At 39.6% G+C, this 22972-nt stretch overlaps 1 protein-coding gene across 5 annotated transcripts in view; it reads left to right on the top strand.

Moving 5' to 3' along the window:
- Positions 1 to 22972, top strand: part of COL4A4 (collagen type IV alpha 4 chain) — a 165933-nt gene that overhangs the window by 1661 nt on the left and 141300 nt on the right. For 4 of the 5 annotated variants that reach the window (XM_062192969.1, XM_062192941.1, XM_062192950.1 and 1 more), the window contains exon 3: positions 5304 to 5381. The exons of the other annotated variant lie outside the window; for it this stretch is intronic. The gene's annotated coding sequence lies outside the window, so the exon portion shown is untranslated. The remainder of the gene's footprint in view (positions 1 to 5303; positions 5382 to 22972) is intronic. 5 annotated transcript variants of the gene reach the window in all.

Here is a 22972-nt window from a genome sequence, read left to right as displayed (position 1 = left end):
CCTCTCAAAACCCTGACTGGCAGTCCACCCCAATCCAATTCTATCAGACTCTCTAGTGGTGACCTGTTTTAAAGCTCCCTGGAGAGTTGGATGTGCAAACATGTTTCAGAATGTTACATACATGTATTGGATACCTGCATTGAATTAGGATCTCTCCTTAGTAGAATAATAAAGGTGACATATAGTAAACTCATTTTTAGGACTTAAGAAAACTATGGAATTTGTGCCTGGACCGCAGATGTTGTAGTGTAGAACATCAATGGAATAGCTTCTCTCCATTAATAGGGAAGGTTCTTATGCAATCTTCGGCTACCCTGGTGGGTCAGGATGGCAAAAGTTCTGATAAAGTGATGTTCTAGAGTTCCAAAATGTATAGGATAAACTTCCATGAATTAATATTGCTTTCTGAAAGGAAAAAAATGCTTGATACTAATGTTAAATGGTCTTTTTGCTGAATTCCAGAAGATTTTTCAGTTTGAGTTTAAATTGCCTTTTCCTGAAATCAAGGCATTTTGATGGAAATTTAGACTTGGCTTTCTTAATATTAGAATGGGAGGCAACAGTCACCTGCCAGTCATTTTTTGTGTAGTTTCACAGCAGGAGAAAAACCTGTGACATAAATACAGAAAGGAGAAAACAATGGTGAAGAGCTTGCTCTCTGGGCCGGCGCTGCAGCTCACTAGGCTAATCCTCTGCCTGTGGTGCTGGTACTCTGGGTTCTAGTCCTGGTTGCTCCTCTTCCAGTCCAGCTCTCTGCTGTGGCCTGGGAAGGCAGTGGAGGATGGCCCAAGTGCTTGGGCCCTGCACCCGCATGGGAGACCAGGAGGAAGCACCTGGCTCCTGGCTTCGGATTAGCTCAGTGCTGGCCATAGCGGCCATTTGGGGGGCGAACCAATGGAAGGAAGACCTTTCTCTCTGTCTCTCTCTCTCTCACTAATTCTGCCTGTCAAAAAGAAAAAAGAAAAAGAGCTTGCTCTATGGAGTAGATTCTGGGGTTTGAGTCTTTTCCAGATTGACTAGTGTGAACCAACCTCTCTGGAGTTGTCCCTTTCTGTAACATCGGGATAACCATGGTATCTACCATCTATGTTTTAGGTCTTTCATGATCCGCCACAAACCCTTTCGTCAGGGTCTTTACATAACAATGACACTCTTGAATCTGATTCTCCTGTTACATAAAGGAAAGCAGGTAGATAAAATGAGAAATGGCTGCACAGAATCGAGATGCTCTTTTGAGCTCAGTACTAAAGGGACAAGAGTTGAGCATAGCCCATTACCTCCCTTGACATTCCCAAGGCATTAGGACCTTGCCTTGGCTTCCTGGGACCAGCAGCACTGGTATCCTGGGGGGCTTCTTTTTTTTATTTTTTGACAGGCAGAGTTAGACAGTGAGAGAGAGACAGAGAGAAAGGTCTTCCTTTTTGTTGGTTCACTCTCCAAATGGCTGCTACAGTAGGCGCGCTGCATCAAACCAAAGCCAGGAGCCAGGTGCTTCCTCCTGGTCTCCCATGCTGGTGTAGGGCCCAAGCACAGCAGAGAGCTGGTCTGGAAGAGGAGCAACCGGGACAGAATCCAGTGCCCCAACCAGGATTAGAACCCTGGGGTGCCGGCGCCTCAGGTGGAGGATTAGCCAAGTGAGCCTGTGGCGCTGGCCTCCTGGGGAGCTTCTTAAAATCAGGACCTCAGGCCCCATCCAGACTCATTCAGTTGGAGCCAACATTCACCAGGATCTCCAGGTGATGTACACACAAGAAAATCTTGGAAGTGACTTTGCCTAAAAGCCAGATTTAATCACCCATTTCCCCCCCCCCCCCCCCCCACATAGCCTCTTCCCTTTGGAACAGGGTTTGGTATGATTACCATGTGGTGTTTTCTCACAGAGACACACAGAGAGCTCTCATCTACTATTTCACTCCCCCAAATGCACCTGAGGGCTGGGGCTGTGCCAGACTAAAGCAAGAGTCAGTAACTCAAAGTGGGGCTTCTACATGGGTGGCAGAAATAAACCAGTTGAGCCATCATCTCCTGCTTCCTAGTGTGTACATTAGCATGAAGCTGAATCTGGAGTGAAGCTGAGACTTGAACCCAGATACTCTGCTATGTGGGCATCCCAAGTGGCACTTTAACAGCTCAGCAAAATGCATACCCCCAGAAACACTGATTTTTTTTTTTAAGTTTTGGAGTCAAGAGAGTTGATTTTTCACAGTTGTGTTTTTAAATCTAAAGCAGAAAAAGGAAAGTGAACAGTTCTTTTTGTATATACAAAGGATACGGATATCTCTGGCTTTGACTTGGATAGCAGATAGCAGTTATTAACTGAGTGAAGTGATCATTGCCTTTGACAAACCCCTTATTGTACTTATTTTTAACCTCCATTAAAATTATAAGGTCATTGTACTTATTTTTAATCTCCTTTAGAAGTATAAGATCATGTCTGTTTTCTGCATGATGTTTAAAGTGTTATGTTTGCTTCCCTGTATTTCAATGTAAACTCTGTAGGGCATGAAGATTTTTGTGTTCTTTGCTGTTATTGAAGGAATAAGCAAATGAAGTTGTCACTGTTTGCTAACTGAACAAGTGAACAAGTTGAAAGAATTGTCCTATTCATCTGTTCAGAGTCAGCTCTCTGTCTTCAAACTTTGTGATCTTCCTATAGCTGAATTGTATAAGGTCCTGCCTCTGCTTTTGATGAAATACACTTCTCCAAACCTGCTGGTAGCGCCTTATTTAATCTTTTTTTTTACTTCAACTTTCCTCTTTAGTCATCCTTTTTCTTTTCAAGACCTTTCTCTTTTCAACACTTCTGAAGCAATTAGACTCTTCGGTGCTTTCAGAATCTCCAAGTCATGATTGACTCTTGTTGATTCTTGCCAACACATCTCCTCCACTGCTTTTTCAATCTCCCAGGTCCTGTTCTGGTGCCTGCACCTACAGATTACCATCTGTGAATTACAGACAACTTTAACCTAGACTCCCCTCTTGCAAATTCTTTCCCCTGGAAACCTCTTCTGTGTTATGATCAGTTACTGTTTAAAATTGCACTTGTGTCAGTAAGAAGAGGTTACTTTGACAGTCACAAAGCACTACCCCCAAAATCCAGAGGCTACATATTTTTTCCTTTTATTTATGCTACTATTCTTTACAGCAGGTGGGGAAATGGGTGGTGGCCCTGCTTATCATAGCCACTCAGGGACTTCCTGGAAATCCCTTCTGAATATATTCTTCTCTGAAAGGCTCAGAAAGGAATGGGAATATATCAGATCAAAAATTTCCACCTGGCTCTGACTCCTTCCACTCCCATTTCATTGACCAAACCAGTCATGTGGCCATGCTCCATTCTGCAAGGGGCAAGGAAATGAAACCTACCACATGGATGGAAAGAGAGCTGAATGTTAGTGAAACCAATACCACAAAAGCTACAGAACTTTTCTGTCATTCCAAAAAGATTCCTCCTGACCCTTTGCCATCCATCTTCTCTCTACCCTTAACTCCCAGGAAACCACTGATCTGCTTTCTGTCACCATGGATAGTATCTTAGTTCGTACTAGTTGCATTTTTCTAGTATTTTATGTAAATGGAATCTTATTGTGGGTGCTCTTTAAGGTTTGAGTTCTTTGGCTCTATATGATGATACTCCAGTTCATCCACACTGTGTGTATTCTCAGTTTGTTCCTTTCTAGTGTTGGGTTGTACATTGAATGAGTATCACTGATTTGTTTTTATATCCATTTACTTGTTGTTGAACATTCAGTTTGTTTCCTGTTTGGGGCTATTACAAAGAAAGCAGCTATGAGTGTTTTTGTATATGTTTTTGTGTGGATGTATGTTTTCATTTCTCTTGAGTGCATACCTAGGGATGAAAAGACTGGGTCATAGGGTAGATATGTTTAATAATAAATGAAATAGTTTCGTAATCTTACAGTCTCATTAGCAATGTCTGAGAGGTCCAGTTGCTCCATATATTTCTTGTGCAGTCTCTTAGTGTTGTCAGTCTCCTTTATTTTAGCCTTTCTAATGGTTATGCAGTGGTTTCCTAGTGTGGTTTGCATTTCTCCAATAACTAATGATGCTGAACACTTCTTCATGTTGTTATTGACCATGTCTCTGAATCACAGTGCTGTTTACACCGGTAACTGACTCTCTGTGCTAGTGTTATAGTGAAGGCTAATGCTGTTGTTTTCAAAGATGAATTCTCTGACATTCACCCATGGAGTCTTATGAATTATGAAGCCATGTATATTCAAGGTTAATAAGAAATATTGCTTACTAACTGTGTGACTCATTTGTAAAATGAGGACTATCACATTACCTGTCCTGTAGGCTACTGTGAAGATTAAAGATCTGTGTAAATCCTTAGCACACTGCTGAGCATATGGACCATCATCTGCAAGTGCTGGCTGTTATCATTTCTCATGGTGAGGATGACTATGCTGATGCTGATGCTGATGCTGGTGATGATAAGAGGAGGAGGAGGGAGAAAAGGAGGAAAAACAAGTGGAGGGAGAAGGTGGAAGAGGGAGACATGACAGAGATAAAGAGGAGAAGGAAGAGGAGAAGCAAGGGGAGGAGAGGAAAAAGGATGATGAGAGGGAGCCACTGCTGCCAGCTTACTGGTTTATTTAACCGGGCGCCAATCTTTCCCTGGCATCCTCTCAGAATGAACTTGTGTTAACTCCATGATTCCACCTAGAATTGTCCTCCTGTGTATCTTTTTCTTCCACACTAAAAGGAGGTTCATCCCTCTCCAAGTTTCTCTCTCCTAGTGCGTAAAGGTACTATATAAAGTACTGTCTTAACTTCTTCCTCCTTTTCATTTCCCTAACTCTCCCTTCCTTTCTAAATCAGGTTTTCCTCCTTCTTGGAGTCTGTCCAGGTTTTCCCCAGTTTCCACTCCTATTGTCTTTTCCATTGCATTGTGAGCAGTTTCTGCCTCTGGCACAGATTGGAAAGGAAGGAAAAAAAACATTTATTCAGTTACTTCCACCTGCCAGGCACTAATTCAGAATGTCTTGGGTATTAATTATAAATACTGACAAGTCAAGAGCTCAAAGACTATGTTAATCATCTTTTTGTTACTGCAACAAAATACCTTGAACAAATTACTTATTAAGGAAGGAAGTTTATTTTAGCTCATGGTGTTGGAGTCTCACAGTCCAGGATCAAGTGGGCACTGTGATTTGGCCAGCTTGTGGCACTGGAAAATGGCAGTAGTGGAATATGCTCAGAGGAATAACCACACATTGGGCCAGGATACAGAGACAGAATGGCTTGGTCTGACTCAGGCTTCTATATCTAACCCTCAGGAGAACTGCCTTTCCAGGACACACCTCCTGTGACCTAAAGACTTCCCACCAGGCCAACCTCTTAGACACCATAACTGGGTAAGTTTCCACTCTTAATTTTTTTTTTTAAATTATATAAGGGGAAGAAATTTAATGTATTTTATATATACAGATTTAGGAATATAGTGATATTTATCACCCTATTCTCCCTCCCTCCCGTGGTCCCACTCTCTTTCATCCTTCTGTTCTTTTCTTTCTTTTAATTTAATCTTCTTTTCAGTTTATTTTATAGCCATAAGGTTAACCCTCCACTAAGTAAAGAATTCAACAAATAGTAAGAAGCAAAACAAAACAAAACAAAACAAAAAAACAACCAACCAAAAACCCTGTTCCTCAACAGTAGAGACAAAGGCTGTAAATAATCAGTTCTGAAAATGTCAATTTTACTCATACACATTACATTTTTTAATATTCTATTAGTTCTCACAGATCAGGGAAAACATGGTATTTGTCTTTTTGGGACTGGCATATTTCACTAAGTATAATGGTTTCCAGTTGCATCCATTTTGTTGCAAAAGACAGAATTTCATTCTATTTTATGGCTGAGTAATATTCCATAGTGTATATATATACAATATTTCCTTTATCTAGTCATTGGTTGATGGGCATCTGGGTTGATTCCATATCTTAGTTATTATGAATTGAGCTGCAGAAACTCTTTCATATGCTGATTTCATTTTCTTTGGATAAATTCCCAGGAGTGGGATGGCTGGGTCATATGGAAGGTTTACATTCAGATTTCTGAGGAATCTCCATACTGTCTTCCACAATGACTGTACTAGTTCACATTCCTACCAACAGTGGATTGGGGTGGCTTTTCCCCCATATATTTGTCAGCATTTGTTATTTTTTGATTTCTGTATGACTGCCATTCTAATTGTGATGAGGTAAAATCTCATTGTGGTTTTGATTTCCCTGATGGCTATTTATCCTGAACAGTTTTTCATGTGTCTGTTGGCCATTTGAATTTACTCTTTTGAAAAATGCCTGTTCAAGTCATTTGCCCATTTCTTTATTGTATTGTTTGTTTTATTGTTATTGAGTTTCTTGAGCTCTTTATGGATTTTGGATATTAATTCTTTATCAGCTGCATGTTTTGCAAATATTTTCTCCCATTCTGGCAATTGCCTCTTCCCTTTGTTGAGTGTTTTCTTTGCAGTGCAGAAGCTTGTTAGCTTGATGTAATCCCATTTGTCCATTTTTGCTTTGATTGCCTGTGCTTCTTGGTCTTTTCCAAGAAGTCTTTGCCTATGCCAATGTCTTGCAGACTATCTCCTATGTTGTTCTTTAGTAATTTGATGGTATCAGGTTGTAGAATTAAATCCTTGATCCATTTTGATTTGATTATGTGTAAGATGTAAGGTAAAGGTTTTGTTTCACACTTCAGCATATGGAGCTTCAATTTTCCAAGCATCATTTGTTGAAGATTGTCCTTGCTCCAAGGATTGATGTTAGCTCCTCTGTCTGAGATTTGTTGGTTATAGATGCGTGGAGCGATTTCTGGAGTTTCCGTTTTGTTGCATTAGTCTACATGTTTATTTTTATGCCAGTACTAGGCTGTTTTGATTATAAGTGCCCTGTAGTATGTCTTGAAATCTGATATTGTGATAACTCTGGCTTTGTTTTGGTTGTTTAAGATTCCATTAGCTATTTGGGGTCTCTTGTGTTTCCATATGAATTTTAGCATCATTTTTTCTAGATTTGAGAAGAGTGTCATTGGTAATTTGATCGTGATATCATTGAATTTGTAAATTGCTTTGTGTAATATGGGCATTTTGATATTCTTCTAATACACAAACATGGAAGAGTTTTTCATTTGTTGTGTCTTTGTCTATTCCTTTAATGTTTTATAATTTTCATGGTAGGGATTTTCATCTCCTTGGTTTAAATTATTCCAAGATACTCAATTTTTTGTAGCTATTGTGAATGGAACTGATCTTACAAGTTCTTTCTCAGCCATGGCATATTTGTGTTCGTTGTTTGTGTATACAAAGGATATTGACTTTTTTATATTTTTTTAATATCCTGCAACTTTACCAAACTCTCTTATGGGTTCCAATAATATCTAAGTGGAGTTTTTTGGTTCTTGTATACATAGACTCATGTCATCTGCAAACAGGGATAATTTGACCTCTTTCTTTCCAATTTGTATTCCTTTGATTTCTTTTTCTTGCCTAACAGTTCTAGCTAAAACCTCCTGGGCTGTATTGAATAGTAATGGTGAGAGTGGGTATCCTTGTCTGATTCTGGATTTTAGTTGAAATGTTTTCAACTATTCTCCATTCAACATGATGCTAACTATGGGTTTGTTATAGGTTGCCTTGATTGTGTTGATGAATGTTCCTTCTACACCCAATTTGCTTGAGGTTTTTATCATGAAAGGATGTTGTATTTCATCAGATGTTTTCTTTGCATCTATTGAGAGAATCATATGGTTTTTATTCTTCAGTTTGTTAGTGTGATGTATCGCGTTTATTGATTTTTTACATTTTGAACCATTGCTACATGCCAAGGATAAATCCCACTTAATCCAGGTGAGTGATAGTTCTGATGTGTTGTTGGATTCATTTAGCTATTATTTGGTTAAGGCTCTTTGTGATATTGGTCTGTGGTTCTCTTCCTTTGCTGTATCTTTTTCTGTTTTGTGGGTTAAAGTGATACAGGTGTCCCAGAAGGATTTTGGGGGGAATTCCCTCCCTTTGAATTGTTCTGAAAAGTTTGGGAAGAATTGGAACTAGTTCTTCTTAAAAGTCTGGTAGAATTCAGTACTGAAGTAGTCCAGTCCTGGATTTGTCTTTGTTGGGATAGTCTTTATTACTGACTCCATTTCTTATTTGTCTATTTAGGTTTTCACTGTCTTTGTTCCTCAACTTTGGTGGATTGTATGTTTCTAGGAATCTATCCATTTTATCTAGATTTTCCAGTTTGTTGGCATATAGCTGTTTGTAGTAATTCCTGATGATTCTTTTTGTTTCTATGGAATCTATTGTTACATATTTTTTTTCATTTTTGATTTTATTGAATTGGTATTCCCCATATTTTAGCTGGTCCAATGCTGTATCAGTTTTGTTTATTGTTTTCAAAAATCAGCTCTTCATTTCACTGGTCTTTCATATTTTTTGTTTCAGTTTTGTTTATTTCTTCTCTAAGTTGAATTATTTCTTTCCTCCTACTAATTTGGGGTTTGATTTGTTGTTTTTTTCTAGCTCTTTGAGATGCTTTGATAACTCATTTATTTGATGTCTTCCCAATTTCTTTTCCTTTTTTTAACTTTTATTTAATAAATATAAATTTCCAAAGTACAGCTTATGGATTACAATGGCTTCCCCCCGCCCCATAACTTCCGTCCCACCTGCAACCTTCCCATCTCCCGCTCCCTCTCCCATTCCATTCGCATCAAGATTCATTTTCCATTATCTTTATATACAGAAGATCAATTTAGCATATATTGGGTAAAGATTTCAACAGTTTGCACCAACACAGACACACAAAGTGTAAAATACTGTTTGAGCACTAGTTATAGCATTAATTCACATTGAACTACACATTAAGGACAGAGATCCTACATGAGGAGTAAATGCACAGTGACTCCTGTTGTTGACTTAACAAATTGACACTCTTGTTTATGGCGTCAGTAATCTCCCTAGGCTCTTTTTTTTTTTTTTTTTTGACAGACAGAGTGGACAGTGAGAGAGACAGAGACAAAGGTCTTCCTTTGCTGTTGGTTTACCCTCCAATGGCCACTGCGGCTGGTGCGCTGCGGCCGGCGCACCACGCCGATGCAAAGGCAGGAGCCAGGTGCTTCTCCTGGTCTCCCATGGGGTGCAGGGCCCAAGCACTTGGGCCATCCTCCACTGCACTCCCTGGCCACAGCAGAGAGCTGGCCTAGAAGAAGGGCAACCGGGACAGAATCCAGTGCCCCGACTGGGACTAGAACCCAGTGTGTTGGTGCCGCAAGGCAGAGGATTAGCCTATTGAGCCGTGGTGCCGGCCCCAAGGCTCTTGTCATGAGATGCCAAAGCTATAGAAGCCTTTTCTTTTCGCCAACTCCAATCTTATTTAGACAAATTCATAGTCAAAGTGGAAGTTCTCTCCTCTCTTCAGAGAAAGGTACCTCCTTCTTTAATTGTCCGTTCTTTCTACTGGGATCTCACTCACAGAGATCTTTTATTTAGGTTCTCTTTTTATTTTGCCAGAGTGTCTTGGCTTTCCATGCCTAAAATATTCTCATGGGCTCTTCAGTCAGCCAGATCCGAATGCCTTAAGGGCTGATTCTGAGGCCAGAGTGTTGTTTAGGACATCTGCCATTCTATGAGTCTACTGTGTATCCTGCTTCCCATGTTGGATCATTCCCCCTCCCCCTTTTTTTTGAAAGGCAGAGTGGACAGTGAGATAAAGAGACAGAGAGAAAGGTCTTCCTTTTCCGTCGGTTCACCCCCCCAATGGTTGCTGCGGCCAGTGTGCTGCAGCTGGCACACCATGCTGATCCGAAGCCTGGAGTCAGTTGCTTCTCCTGGTCTCCCATGCGGGTTCAGGCCCCAAGGACTTGGGCCATCATCCACTACACTCCTGGACCACAGCAGAAAGCTGGACTGGAAGAGGAGCAACCGGGACAGAATCTGGTGCCCCGAATGGGACTAGAACCTGTGGTGCCAGCGCTGTAGGTGGAGGATTAGCCTATTGAGCTACAGTACCGGCCCCGTTCTCTCCCTTTTAAATTCTATCAGTTAGTATTAGCAGATACTAGTCTTGTTTATGTGATCCCTTTGACTCTTAGACCTATCATTATGATCAATTGTGAAGTGAAAGAGATCACTTGGACTAGTGAGATGGCATTGGTACATTCCACCTTGATGGATTGAATTGGAATCCGCTGGCATGTTTCTAACTCTACCATTTGGGGCCAGTCAGCTTGAGCATGTCCCAAATTGTACATCTCCTCCCTCTCTTATTCCCACTCTTATATTTAACAGAGATCACTTTTCAATTAAATTTAAACACCTAAGAATAATTGTGTGTTAATTAAAGAGTTCAACTAATAGTTTTAAGTACAATAGTTTTTAGAACAAAAGTATTAATTGTTCATCAACAGTCAGGACAAGGGCGGATCAAGTCACTGTTTCTCATAGCGTCCATTTCACTTCAACAGGTTTCCTTTTTGGTGTTTGGGTAGTTGTCACTGATCAGGGAGAACATATGATATTTGTCCCTTTGGGACTGGTTTATTTCACTCAGCATGATGTTTTCCAGATTGCTCCATCTTGTTGCAAATGACCGGATTTCATTGTTTTTTTTACTGCTGTATAGTATTCTTTTTTTTAAAATTTTTTTAAACTTTTATTTAATGAATATAAATTTCCAGTGTACAGCTTATGGATTACAATGGCTTCCCCCTCCCATAACTTCCCTCCCACCCGCAACCCTCCCCTCTCCCGCTCCCTTTCCCCTTCCATTTGCATCAAGATTCATTTTCAATTCTCTTTATATACAGAAGATCAATTTAGTATAAAGGTTTCAACAGTTTGCACCCACATAGACACACAAAGTGAAACATACTGTTTGAGTACTAGTTATAGCATCAAATCAAAATGTACAGCACATTAAGGACAGAGATCCCACATGAGGAGCAAGTGCACAGTGGCTCCTGTTGTTGACCCAACAAATTGACACTCTAGTTTATGGCACCAGTAACCACCCTAGGCTGTCGTCATGAGTTGCCAAGGCTATGGAAGCCTTCCAAGTTTGCCGACTCTGATCATATTTAGACAAGGTCATAAAAGACAGAGTGAGGATAGTAATCAATAATCCTAAGAGTGGCATTTACCAGGTTTGAACAATTATACAGCATTAAGTGGGGAAGAGGACCATCAGTACACACAGGTTGGGAGTAGAGCCATTGGTGGTAGAGTAGAGGTTATGATTACTGTATAGTATTCTATAGAGTACATATCCCATAATTTCTTTATCCAATCTACTGTTGATGAGCATTTATGTTGATTCCAGGTCTTAGCTATTGTGAATTGAGCTGCAGTAAACATTAAGGTGTAGACAGCTTTTTGATTTGCCAGAATGTCTTTGGTATTTTGATTGGTATTGCATTGAATCTATAAATTGCTTTTGGGACAATGGACATTTTGATGATATTGATTCTTCCAATCCATGAGCACGGAATATTTTTCCATTTTTTGGTATCCTTTTCTATTTCTTTCTTTAAGGTTTTGTAATTCTCATCATAGAGATCTTTAAAATCCTTGATTAAGTTTATTCCAAGGTATTTGATTGTTTTTGTGGCTATTGTGAATTGGATTGATCTTAGCAGTTCTTTCTCAGCCATTGCATTGCCTGTGTGTACAAAGAATATTGATTTTTGTGCATTGATTTTATATCCTGCTACTTTGCCAAACTCTTCGATGAGTTCCAATAGTCTCTTAGTAGAGTTCTTTGCATCCCCTAAATAAAGAATCATATCATCAGCAAAGAGGGATAATTTGACTTCTTCCTTCCCAATTTGTATCCCTTTAATTTCTTTTTCTTGCCTGATGGCTCTGGCTAAAACTTCCAGAACTATATTGAAGAGCAGTGGTGAAGTGGGCATCCCTGTCTGGTACCAGATTTCAGTGGAAAGTCTTCCAAATTTTCCCCATTCAGTAGGATGTTGGCCGTGGGCTTTTCATAAATTGCTTTGATTGTATTGAGGAATGTTCCTTCCATACCCAGTTTGCTTAGAGTTTTCATCATGAAAAGGTATTGTATTTTATCAAATGCTTTCTCTGCATCTATTGAGAGAATCATATGGTTTATCTTCTGCAGTCTGTTAATGTGGTGTATTACATTGATTGTTTTGCGAATGTTGAACCATCCTTGCATACCAGGGATTAATCCCACTTGGTCTGGGTGGATGATCTTTCTGATGTGTTGTTGCATTCTATTGGCCAGAATTTTGTTGAGGATTTTTGCATCTATGTTCATCAGGGATATTGATCTGTAATTTTCTTTCAATGCTGCATCTTTTTCCAGCTCAGGGATTAAGGTGATGTTGGCTTCATAGAAAGAATTTTGGAGGATTCCCTCTTTTTTTGATTGTTCTGAATAGTTTGAGAAGAATTGGAGTTCTTCTTTAAATGTCTAATAGAATTCAGCAGTGAATCCATCCGGTCTTGGGCTTTTCTTTGTTGGGAGAGCCTTTATTACTGTTTCAATTTCTGTCTCAGTTATGTGTCTGTTTAGATTTTCTATGTCTTCATGGTTTAATTTAGATAGGTTGCATATGTTCAGGAATCTATGTATTTCTGATAAATTTCCCTGCTTGCTGGCATACAAGTCCTTGTAGTAATTTCTGATGATTCTTTTTATTTCTGTGGTGTCTGTTGTTACATTGCCTTTTTCATCTCTGATTATATTGAGTTGGGTCTTTTCTCTTCTTTTTTTAGTTAGTTGGGCCAATGGGGTGTCAATTTTGTTTATTTTTTCAAAAAACCAGCTCCTTGTTTGGCTGATTTTTTGTAATTTTTTTTATTCAATCCTTTTGATTTCTTCTCTGATTTTAATTATTTCTCTTCTCCTACTAGATTTGGGTTTGGTTTGTTGCAGTTTTTCTAGATCCTTGAGATGAATTGAAATCTCATTTACTTGTTGCCTTTTCCAATTTCTTGATGTAGGCACCTATTGCTATAAACTTTCCTCTTAATACTGCTTTTGATGTATCCCATAAGTTTTGATATGTTGTGCTGTTATCCTCATTAACTTCCAGAAAGATTTTGATTTCTTCTATGACCCATTGTTCATTCAGGAGCATGTTGTTCAGTCTCCTCCATGTGTTTGCATACGCTCTGGGGATTCCTGAGTTGCTAATTTCCAACTTCATTCCACTATGGTCTGAGAAGCTGCATTATATGGTTCTAATTCTTTTGAATTTGTTGAGGTTTGCTTTTTGGCCTAGTATGTGGTCAGTCCTAGAGAAGGTTCCATGTACTGCTGAGAAGAATGTAAATTCTTTATGTGTAGGATGAAAAGTTCTGTAGATATCCGTTAGATCCATTTGGGCTATAGTGTCGTTTAAATCTACTATTTGCTTGTTGATCTTCTGTCCAGTTGATCTGTCTGTTTCTGAGAGTGGAGTATGGAAGTCCCCCAGTACTATTGTATTGGAGTCTAAGTCTCCCTTTAATTCCCTTCACATATCTTTTAAATTAACCGGTGCCCTGTAAATAGGTGCATATACATTGATAATAGTTACATCGTCCTGTTGAATTGATCCCTTAATCTTATATAGTGCCCCTCTTTGTCTCTCTTAACAGTTTTGTGTTACAGTTTATGTTGTCTGATATTAAGATGGCTACGCCCGCTCTTTTTTCATTTCTGTTGGCATGATATATCTTTTTCCAACCTTTCAATTTCTGTCTGCATGCATCTTTGTTGGAAAGATGTGTTTCTTGTAAGCAGCAAATATTTGGGTTTTGTTCCTTAATCCATTCAGCCAACCTGTGTCTTTCAACTGGAGAGTTGAGGCTATTAATGTTCAATGTGACTATTGATAAGTAATAACTTTGCCCTGACATTTTCCCAAAGATATTTTCTAATATATGCTTTGAACATCCTGTGATATTTTCCTGGGAGGTTTTCTTCCTTTACCTTCTTTCATATTGATGGCTGTGTTTCTGTGTTTCTCTGTGTAACACATCTTTAAGCATCTTTTGCAGGGCTGGACAAGTGGTGACAAATTCTTTCAATTTCTGTTTGCTATGAAAGGTCTTTATTTCACCTTCATTCACAAATGAGAGCTTTGCAGGATACAATATTCTGGGCTGGCAGTTTTTCTCTCTTAGTACCTGGGCTATGTCTCACCATTCCCTCCTAGCCTGTAGGGTTTCTGAAGAGAAGTCTGCTGTGAGTCTAATTGGAGATCCTCTGAGAGTAATCTGACGTTTCTCTCTTGCACATTTTAGAATCTTTTCTTTATGTTTCACTGTGGTGAGTTTGATTACGACGTGTCATGGTGAGGATCTCTTTTGGTCACATTTATTAGGGGTTCTATGAGCTTCCTGTACTAGGATGTCCCTGTCCTTCTCCAAACCCAGCAAGTTTTCTGCTAGTATCTCACTAAAAAGGCCTTCTAATCCTTTCTCCCTCTCCATGCCTTCAGGAACTCCTAGAACCCGAATGTTGGTTTTTTTGATAGTATCCTGTAGATTCCTGACATTATTTTTTAGATTTCTGATTTCTTCTTCTTTTCTTTGATTTGACTGTTTCCTTTCCTGTTCTCTGTCTTCTAATTCCGACATTCTCTCTTCTGCTTCACCCATTTTGTTTTTAAGGCTTTCTAATGTGTTTGTCATTTGATCTATTGAGTTCTTCATTTCATTATGGTTTCTTGTCACTATCACAGTTTCATGTTCTACTAGTTGTTTCATTTCATTTTGATTCCTCCTTAATGTTTCATTTTCACGAGAGAGATTTTCTATCTTGTCCATGAAGGATTTCTGTAGTTCAAGAGTTTGTTTTTGAGAACTTCTTAATGTTCTTATCAGTTTTTTGAGATCCGCTTCTTGCATTTCCTCTATCTCTTCATCTTCATAGTCTTGCATTGGGGTGTCTTTCTCATTTGGGGGTGTCATAATGTCTTCCTTGCTCTTGTTACCTCGGCTTCTACGTTTGTTGTTTGGCATGTTGGAGATAATTTATGTTTTTTTTTTTGTTTTGTTTTTTTTGCTGTGCTGTTTTTTCTCCTTATACTATGCCTCTAAGTGGGCTGTCTGCTTTGATGGATCCTTAGAGGCTGTGATGGGTGTGGCCAGAGAGCTCTGCTTGATTCTTCAGGTTTAAGGCTGTGCAAAAAGTGACTCACCTTGCTCCTTACTGGATCTCTCTCTCTCTCTCTCTCTTTTTTTTTTTTACTCAGTTGGGAAGTAATTCCAAATGGCTGAGTGGAATTGAGGGTAGTTGAAATCTGGCCTCTGTGAGTATTCGTTTGAACTACCCCTGGGACCACACACAGAGTTTATGCAGCCCTCAATGTGTTCTCAAGTTTCACCTTAGACCCAAAGTTACTGTGTTTGTGTACTCATTGCCGCTTTACATATGTAAAATTGTGCCTGCTCTTTGTTTTGCTCAAGTGGAGGGAGGGGCCTCTGCCTTTCCCCACTAATGTCTCGCGTTTCTGAGGCTTTTGTCTTACCTCCCCTTGGTTCCCGCGCTGGGGAGATTCTGAGGCTGGTCTCCCGCGGTTGGGTTTCCACGCAGTGGGCTCCCTGTAGGTCCTCTGTGTCACATCCACTAGATCCGGAAGCGTTTCCCCTACAGTTTTTTTCTTGAATCTTTTCCTGAGGCTACAGTAATTCCACTTTTATGAAACTTTATTTTCCCAAACTACGGCGCACGTCCTCACTATCCGCCATCTTGGCTCTGCCCTCTCCTTGAAAAGTCTTAAGCTACTCAGTGTCAGAAGGCCTTAAGAAAAGCACAGATAGTCATTTAATTAACAGGAAATTATCTCACTGAAAGAACAAAAAATGTTCCAGAAAAACTTAGATTCCTTATTACTTGGGAAGAGAAAGGCCTTACTTAGCACTTCTTATGTTAACTTCTTTGTGACTGGAAGGGTTTAATATTCAGTGTCCTGTTAATGTGGCCCCCGAATTCTGGCCATTGCCCCCTTCACCATCAATGAGAGCCCCAGCAGGGTGTATTTCTTCTCCTGATCAGGCTGCAGAGAAAACAGATTTACCAGGGTAGAGATAATGATTTGGAAAATCTCAGATATTTTCCCCAAACCTAGCATTAAGAAGACATGGAGTAGAGATTCTCAACAGGTATACAGAAGCTTGGAAAATTTAATGAAAGAAATTGGTTTCCAGATTCTCACTTACTATGTATATTCTTTCACAGAATTGCTCTTTCTGGAAACCAGTTCTTGTTTCTTTTCCATAATTGTTCTCTTACTTTTCTTTCTTTTTTCTTTTTTAATAATACAACTCTTTGAGGACAGAGGTCCTGCATGAGAAGTTAGTACACAGTGACCACTGCTGTTAATTTAACAATTAACACTTTTAAGTATGATGTCAGTCAGCTCTAAACATGATAAGCCTAGGTTTTAGAAGCCTTTTGAATCCACAGACTCTATCAGTATTTAGACAAGGCCATAAGCAAAGTGGAAATTCTCTCTTCCCTTTAGAGAAAAGAACCTCCTCCTTTTTTTTTTTGACAGGCAGAGTGGATAGTGAGAGAGAGAGAGACAAAGGTCTTCCTTTTTGCCGTTGGTTCACCCTCCAATGGCCGCTGCGGCCAGTGCATCTCGCTGATCCGAAGCCAGGAGCCAGGTGCTTCTCCTGGTCTCCTATGCGGGTGCAGGGCCCAAGCACTTGGGCCATCCTCCACTGCCTTCCCAGGCCATAGCAGAGAGCTGGCCTGGAAGAGGGGCAACCGGGATAGAATCCAGTGCCCCAACCGGGACTAGAACCTGGTGTGCTGGCGCCGCAAGGTGGAGGATTAGCCTGTTAAGCCACGGCGCCGGCAAGAACCTCCTTCTTTAATGACCACTTCTTTCCCCTGGGGTCTCACCCACTGAAGTCCTTCATGTAGGACATTTTTTTGTGACAGTGTCTTGGCTTTCCATTTCTCGTGGACTTTTCATCCAGATCAGAATGCCTTAAGGGCTGATTCTGAGGTCCGAGTGCTACTTAAAGCAATTGTCATTCTATGAGCCTGCTGTGTGGACTGCTTTCCATGTGGGGGCATTCACTCATTTAATCCTATTTACATGATCACTTTACACACACTTGATCTTAGCCAAAAGGCCGAGAAGTGATGATGATCACTTTAACACTTAATATGATATTTTTACCACCCAGCTTAAGGGGATTTGAGGTCCCATGACAAGTTTTTTTTTTTTTGACATGCAGAGTGGACAGTGAGAGAGAGAGAGAGACAGAGAGAAAGGTCTTCCTTTGCCATTGGTTCACCATCCAATGGCCGCCGCAGCTGGTGTGCTGTGGCCAGTGCATCGCGCTGATCGGAAGCCAGGAGCCAGGTGCTTCTCCTGGTCTCCCATGCGGGTGTAGGGCCCAAGCAATTGGGCCATCCTCCACTGCCTTCCTGGGCCATAGCAGAGAGCTGGCTTGGAAGAGGGGCAACCAGGACAGAATCCAGCACCACGACCGGGACTAGAACCCAGTGTGCTGGTGCCGCAGATGGAGGATTAGCTTATTGAATTATGGCGCCGGCCCCCATGACAAGTTTTTAAACTGCACTCTTAGAATTAAGTCCATAGGAATGTATGCAGAACTATACAGCTTTACACTTAAAAACTTCATATACTTCATAATTATAACTTCAGGAACATGATAATTCTTCCCACTGTGTCCACCCTCCCACCCGTACTCCCATCCCTCTTCCTCCTCTCTTTCTTATTCCCACTGTTGTTTTTTAACTGAGATCAATTTTCAATTGACTTTACGCACATATGTTTAATTCTATGTTAAGTAAATAGTTCAATAAATAGTATGAAAAAAAAAACTGTTCCTCAAATTGTCAATTTCAACTTCTCAAATTGTCAATTTTACTTCTACAGATTGCCTTTTAGGTACTGTATTAGTTATCACAAGTCAGGGAGAACAGGGCAAGTTCAGCCCTTTCATTCTTTCTCTCTCCATATGGTTTTGTCTCTTTGAGACTGGCTTATTTCACTAGGTATGATATTTTTCAGATTCACCCATTTTGTTGCAAATGACTGGATTTCATTTATTTTTTTTTTTTACCACAGGGTAGTATTCCATGGTGTACATATCTCATAATTTCTTTATCTTTAGTTGATAGGTATTTGGGTTGTTCCATGTCTCAGCTATTGTGAATTGAGCTGTAATAAACATGGGGGTGCAAGTAACTCTCTTATTTGCTGATTTCATTTCCCTTGGGTAAATTCCCAGGAGTGGGATGGCTGGGTCATATTGTAGGTCTATATTCAGATTTCTGAGTTATCTCTGTAGTGGCTTTACCAGTTTACATTCCTACCAACAGTGGATTAGGGCACCTTTTTCCCCACATCTTTGCCAGCATTTGTTGTTTGTTGATTTCTGTATGAAAGCCATTCTAACTGGGGTGAGGTGAATACTCCTTGTGTTTTGATTTGCATTTCCCTGATGACTAGTGATCCTAGCAGTTTTTCATGTGTCTGTTGACGATTTGGATTTCCTCTTTTGAAAAATGTTTAAGTTTTGACCATTTCTTAACTGAGTTGTTTGTTTTGTTTTTGTGAAGTTCCTTGATCTCTTTTTATATTCTGGTCATTAATCCTTTATTGGTTGTATAGTTTGCAATTATTTTCTACCATTCTGTCAGCTGTCTCTTCACTTTGATAATTATTTCTTTTGAATTACAGAAGCTTCTCAATTTGATGTAATCCAATTTGTTAATTTTGGCTTTGAATGCTAGTGCATGTTTTTGTTTCAAGAACTCTTCCTGTGCTAATGTCTTGTAGGGTTTCCCCAATGTTCTCTAATAATTGATGTGTTGTGTCTTAGATTTAGGTCTTTAATTCATGTTGAGTGGATATTTTGTGTAAGGTGTAAGGCAGGGGTCTTGCCTTATACTTCCACATGTGGAAATCTAGTTTTCCCATCTCCATTTGTTGAAGAGACTGTCCTTGCTCCAGGGATTGGTTATAATTTCTTTGTTTCTATTCTGTTCCATTGGTATATCCATCAAATACCATTCAATAGGATGCTGGCTGTGGGTTTGTCATAGGTTGCCTTGATTATTTTGAAGAATGTTCCATCTATACCCAATTTGCTTATAGTTTTCATCATGGAAGATTTTGTACTTTATTAAATGCTTTCTCTGTATCTATTGAGACAATCATATGGTTTTTGTTCTGCAGTTTATTAATGTGATGTGTCACATTGATTGATTTGTGATTGTTGAACCATCCCTGCATATCAGATATAAATCCCAGTTGGTCTGGGTGAATGATCTTTCTGATGTGTTGGATTTGATTGGATAGAATTTTATTGAGGATTTTTACATCTATGTTCATCAGGGAAATTTGTCTGTAATTCTATTTCTCTGCTGCATCTTTTTCAGGAATAGGAATTAAGGTGATGCTGGCTTCATAGAAAGAATTTGGGAGGATTCTCTCCCTTTCAATTGTTTGAATAGCTTGAGAAGAATTGGAATTCAGCAGTCTATTTTGTTTGATGTTAGGATGGCTACCCCAGCTCTTTATGGTTTCTGTTAGCATAGAATATATTTTTCTATCCTTTCACTTTCAGTCTGCATTCATCTTTGTTAGTGAGATGTGTTTTTTGTAGGCAACAAATAGATGGGTTTTGTTTTTTAATCCATTCATCCAGTCTGTGTCTTTTAACTGGAGAGTTGAGGCCGTTTACATTCAAGGTGACTACTGATAAGTAACAACTTTGCCCTGCCTTTTTTCCATAAATATTCCATTTTTTGTTTACTTTGGATTTCCTTTGCACTTTTACTTGGAGATTTTCTGAATTTACCTTTTTTTTTTTGTAGTGATGACCATGTTTCTGTGTGCAGCATATCCTTTAGTATCCTTTGCAAGGATGAATAGGTAGTGACAAATTATTTCAATTTCTGTTTGTTATGGATGATCTGCATTTCACCTTCATTCATAAATGAAAGTTTTGCAGGGTACAGTATTCTTGCTTGACCATTTTTTTCTCTTAATACTTTCAATGTATCACCATCCTCTCCTAGCCTGTCTGGTTTCTGATGAGAAGTCATCTGTGAGTCTAATTGAAGATTCTCTTAAAGTAATCTGGCATTTCTCCTATGCACATTTTAGAATTTTTCCTTTTGTTTTACTGTGTAGTGTTTGATTACAATATGTCATTGTAAAGATCTTTTCTGCTCATGTCTATCAGGAGTTCTATGTGTTGCTTGTACTTGGATGTCCCTCTCTTTCTCCAAATTAGGGAAGTTTTCTGTTATTATTGCACTAAAATGCCTTCTAATTCTTTGTCTCTTTCCATGCCTTCAGGAACTCCTAGAACCAGTGTGTTGGATTGTTTAATACCATCCTATAGATTCCAAACCATGTTTTTTTAGTTGTCTAATTTCTTCTTCCTGTCTTTGGTCTGACTGTTTAATTTCCTGTGATTTGTCTTTAAGTTGGATATTCTTTCTTCTGCACACAAGCCTCCCACAGTCATGAGCACCCAGCTCCCTGTCAGTTCTCCCCATCAGACTCAGCAGTTGCTGCTCAGCTAGTTTCTTGGTGTGGACATGAGCTTGCACAGCTGTTAAAGTATGTCCAAAATGGTTCCTGCTCTCTATTGGCTTGTTACACGATACCATTGCAGGGTGAATGGGTAGAGAGAGACATGCCTCCCCCCCTTTTTGTCTCCTCTAGTTTGCCAGGTACACTATCCCCCACGGAGTTCCAAGCGGAATTCCCTCCAGGCTCTTACTTCAGCTTTATCTTCAGTGGCTTGAGCTGCTACAGTCCAATCTTGCCTCGCACTTCAAGGCTGATGTGGAGGCTCTCAGCTGCTGGTATCCTGAACTGTGTGTGTCCATGTAGGTTCACTGTGTCCCCCTAATTTGTGTGGAGTTTCTTCTGCTGTTTTCTCCCTAATTCTTCTCTGAGACTGCACTTTCTCCACTTTTTTAATACTATCTTGTCCTAGACTAGAGCAGTAAGCTCCCTCCCTACTCTGCTATCTTAATCTAATTCCCTCCTCCTACTTTTCAAAAGAAAGGCAAACTCTCACTTTCTTGTATCCCAAATATCTCAGTGAAAAAGAACTGTCTTTAGGGCCAAAGGAAGGGCTATATGACAACTTGTGCAGAGAATAAGAAGACAAGAATCTTTACCTATTGCCTCTGCATCCCTTGGGGGAGTGTGTTTCCAATTTTTGCTTTCATCATAATTGAACAAAGACCTGTCAACTAGTAGATCATTCTAAAATAACTCTTGATGGTAAATTACTACATTGCTTTTGGTATATGTTTTAGTTGATTTGTACTGCTATAAAATGCCTTGGACTGGGTAATCTGTAAACCAAGGAATTTGTTGCTCATTGTTTGGAGGCTGGAAAGTCCATGGTTAAGGCATTGGCAAATTCAGTCTGGTGAGGACCCACTCTCGGTTTCAGTGATGGTGCCTTGGCTGTGTCTCTCGTGGTGGAAAGAAGAGTCAAACAAGCTCCCCCAGTCCCTTTTCAAAGGGCACTAATGGTACTCCTGAGGACTCCACACTCATGACTTATTCAGCTCTCAGATGCCCATCCTCTTAGTGCCAACACATTGAGGATGAGCTTTCAATATATGAAACCTGAGGGACACAGATAGTCAGACCATGACAGTTTATAACTCAATAGAAGTTTGAAGAGTTGAGTTACATTTGTAGAATGACTTTTTTCCATTCACAACTTCTTATTTATGTTGAATACAGTTTATTAGAACTTACGGATTTGGAAATAAAAATTATATTATTGATGAAATGGTCTTATTCTAGTAGAAAGAATTATTGATCTAGAACTGAATAAATTGGGAAGCAAAGAACATAATTCATTCACTAAGAACCACATTTCCCATAAAATTTCATTTTTAACATTTAATAATTTATCAATTTTAAATTTAGTTGCATTTTTGATGAATTAAAGACTTAAGACACATAGCATCACTTAGAATAAAATATGTTTATATGAATAAGCTTCTTGCAAAGAAGTATGCAGGTGACCAAAATAACATTCAAGTATAAAAATGTATTGTATTAGGATATATGTGGGGGGGTGAAATGGAAAAATGAAGTCAAAGTGGAAAACAAGCAATGTGAAATTCCTACCTGATAAAGAGCTGTGTGCATACACTCCAAATGGACGGTGATGAAAGTCAGTTTGCTGTGGCCTTGTCATCTTTTGCATTTGTCCAAAATCCTTCTGTAATAGTGTCATTTTAAAGACTACCATTTATAGTATTCTCTCATATATGTATATTAGAGAATATGTATATGTATATATATATATATATGTATATATACACACACACAAACATATGAGAGAGAGAGAGAGAGAGAGAGAAAGAGAGAGAATCTGCCATCTGATAGGTTCGCAATCAGGCACTCTTCCTCTACAAAGTGACCAAGCAACTCCCTATTTGTTTTTTTTGTTTGTTTGTTTGTTTTGACAGGCAGAGATAGACAGTGAGAGAGAGAGACAGAGAAAGGTCTTCCTTCTATTCGTTCACCCCCTTAAATGGCCGCTACAGCTGGTGCACTATGCTGATCCGAAGCCAGGAGCCAGGTGCTTCCTCCTGGTCTCCCGTGTGGGTGCAGGGCCCAAGCACTTGGGCCACCCTCCACTGCCTTCCCGGGCCACAGCAGAGAGCTGGACTGGAAGAGGAGTAACCAGGACAGGATCTGGTGCCCCAACTGGGACTAGAACCCGGGGTGTTGGCACTGCAGGCAGAGGATTAGCCTAGTGAGCCATGGCGCCAGCCCAGCAACTCCCTATTTTAATAAGTCTATCTCTGTACATCCTTCACTGCACTGTGTGTGTGTATTAACTGTATCATGCATATTTATTTTTGGATTAAAATACAAATATTTCTGGTTTTCTTTAATTTTTACTGTGTTTGTATAAAATACCAAATGTTTCAAGCCAATTTAT

The sequence above is a fragment of the Lepus europaeus genome, chromosome 1 (assembly GCF_033115175.1).
Source record: "Lepus europaeus isolate LE1 chromosome 1, mLepTim1.pri, whole genome shotgun sequence".
In the NCBI taxonomy this organism is placed as follows: Eukaryota; Metazoa; Chordata; class Mammalia; order Lagomorpha; family Leporidae; genus Lepus; species Lepus europaeus.
The sequence above is the reverse complement of the archived record's forward strand: the minus strand, read 5'-3'. Positions and strand labels throughout refer to the sequence as shown.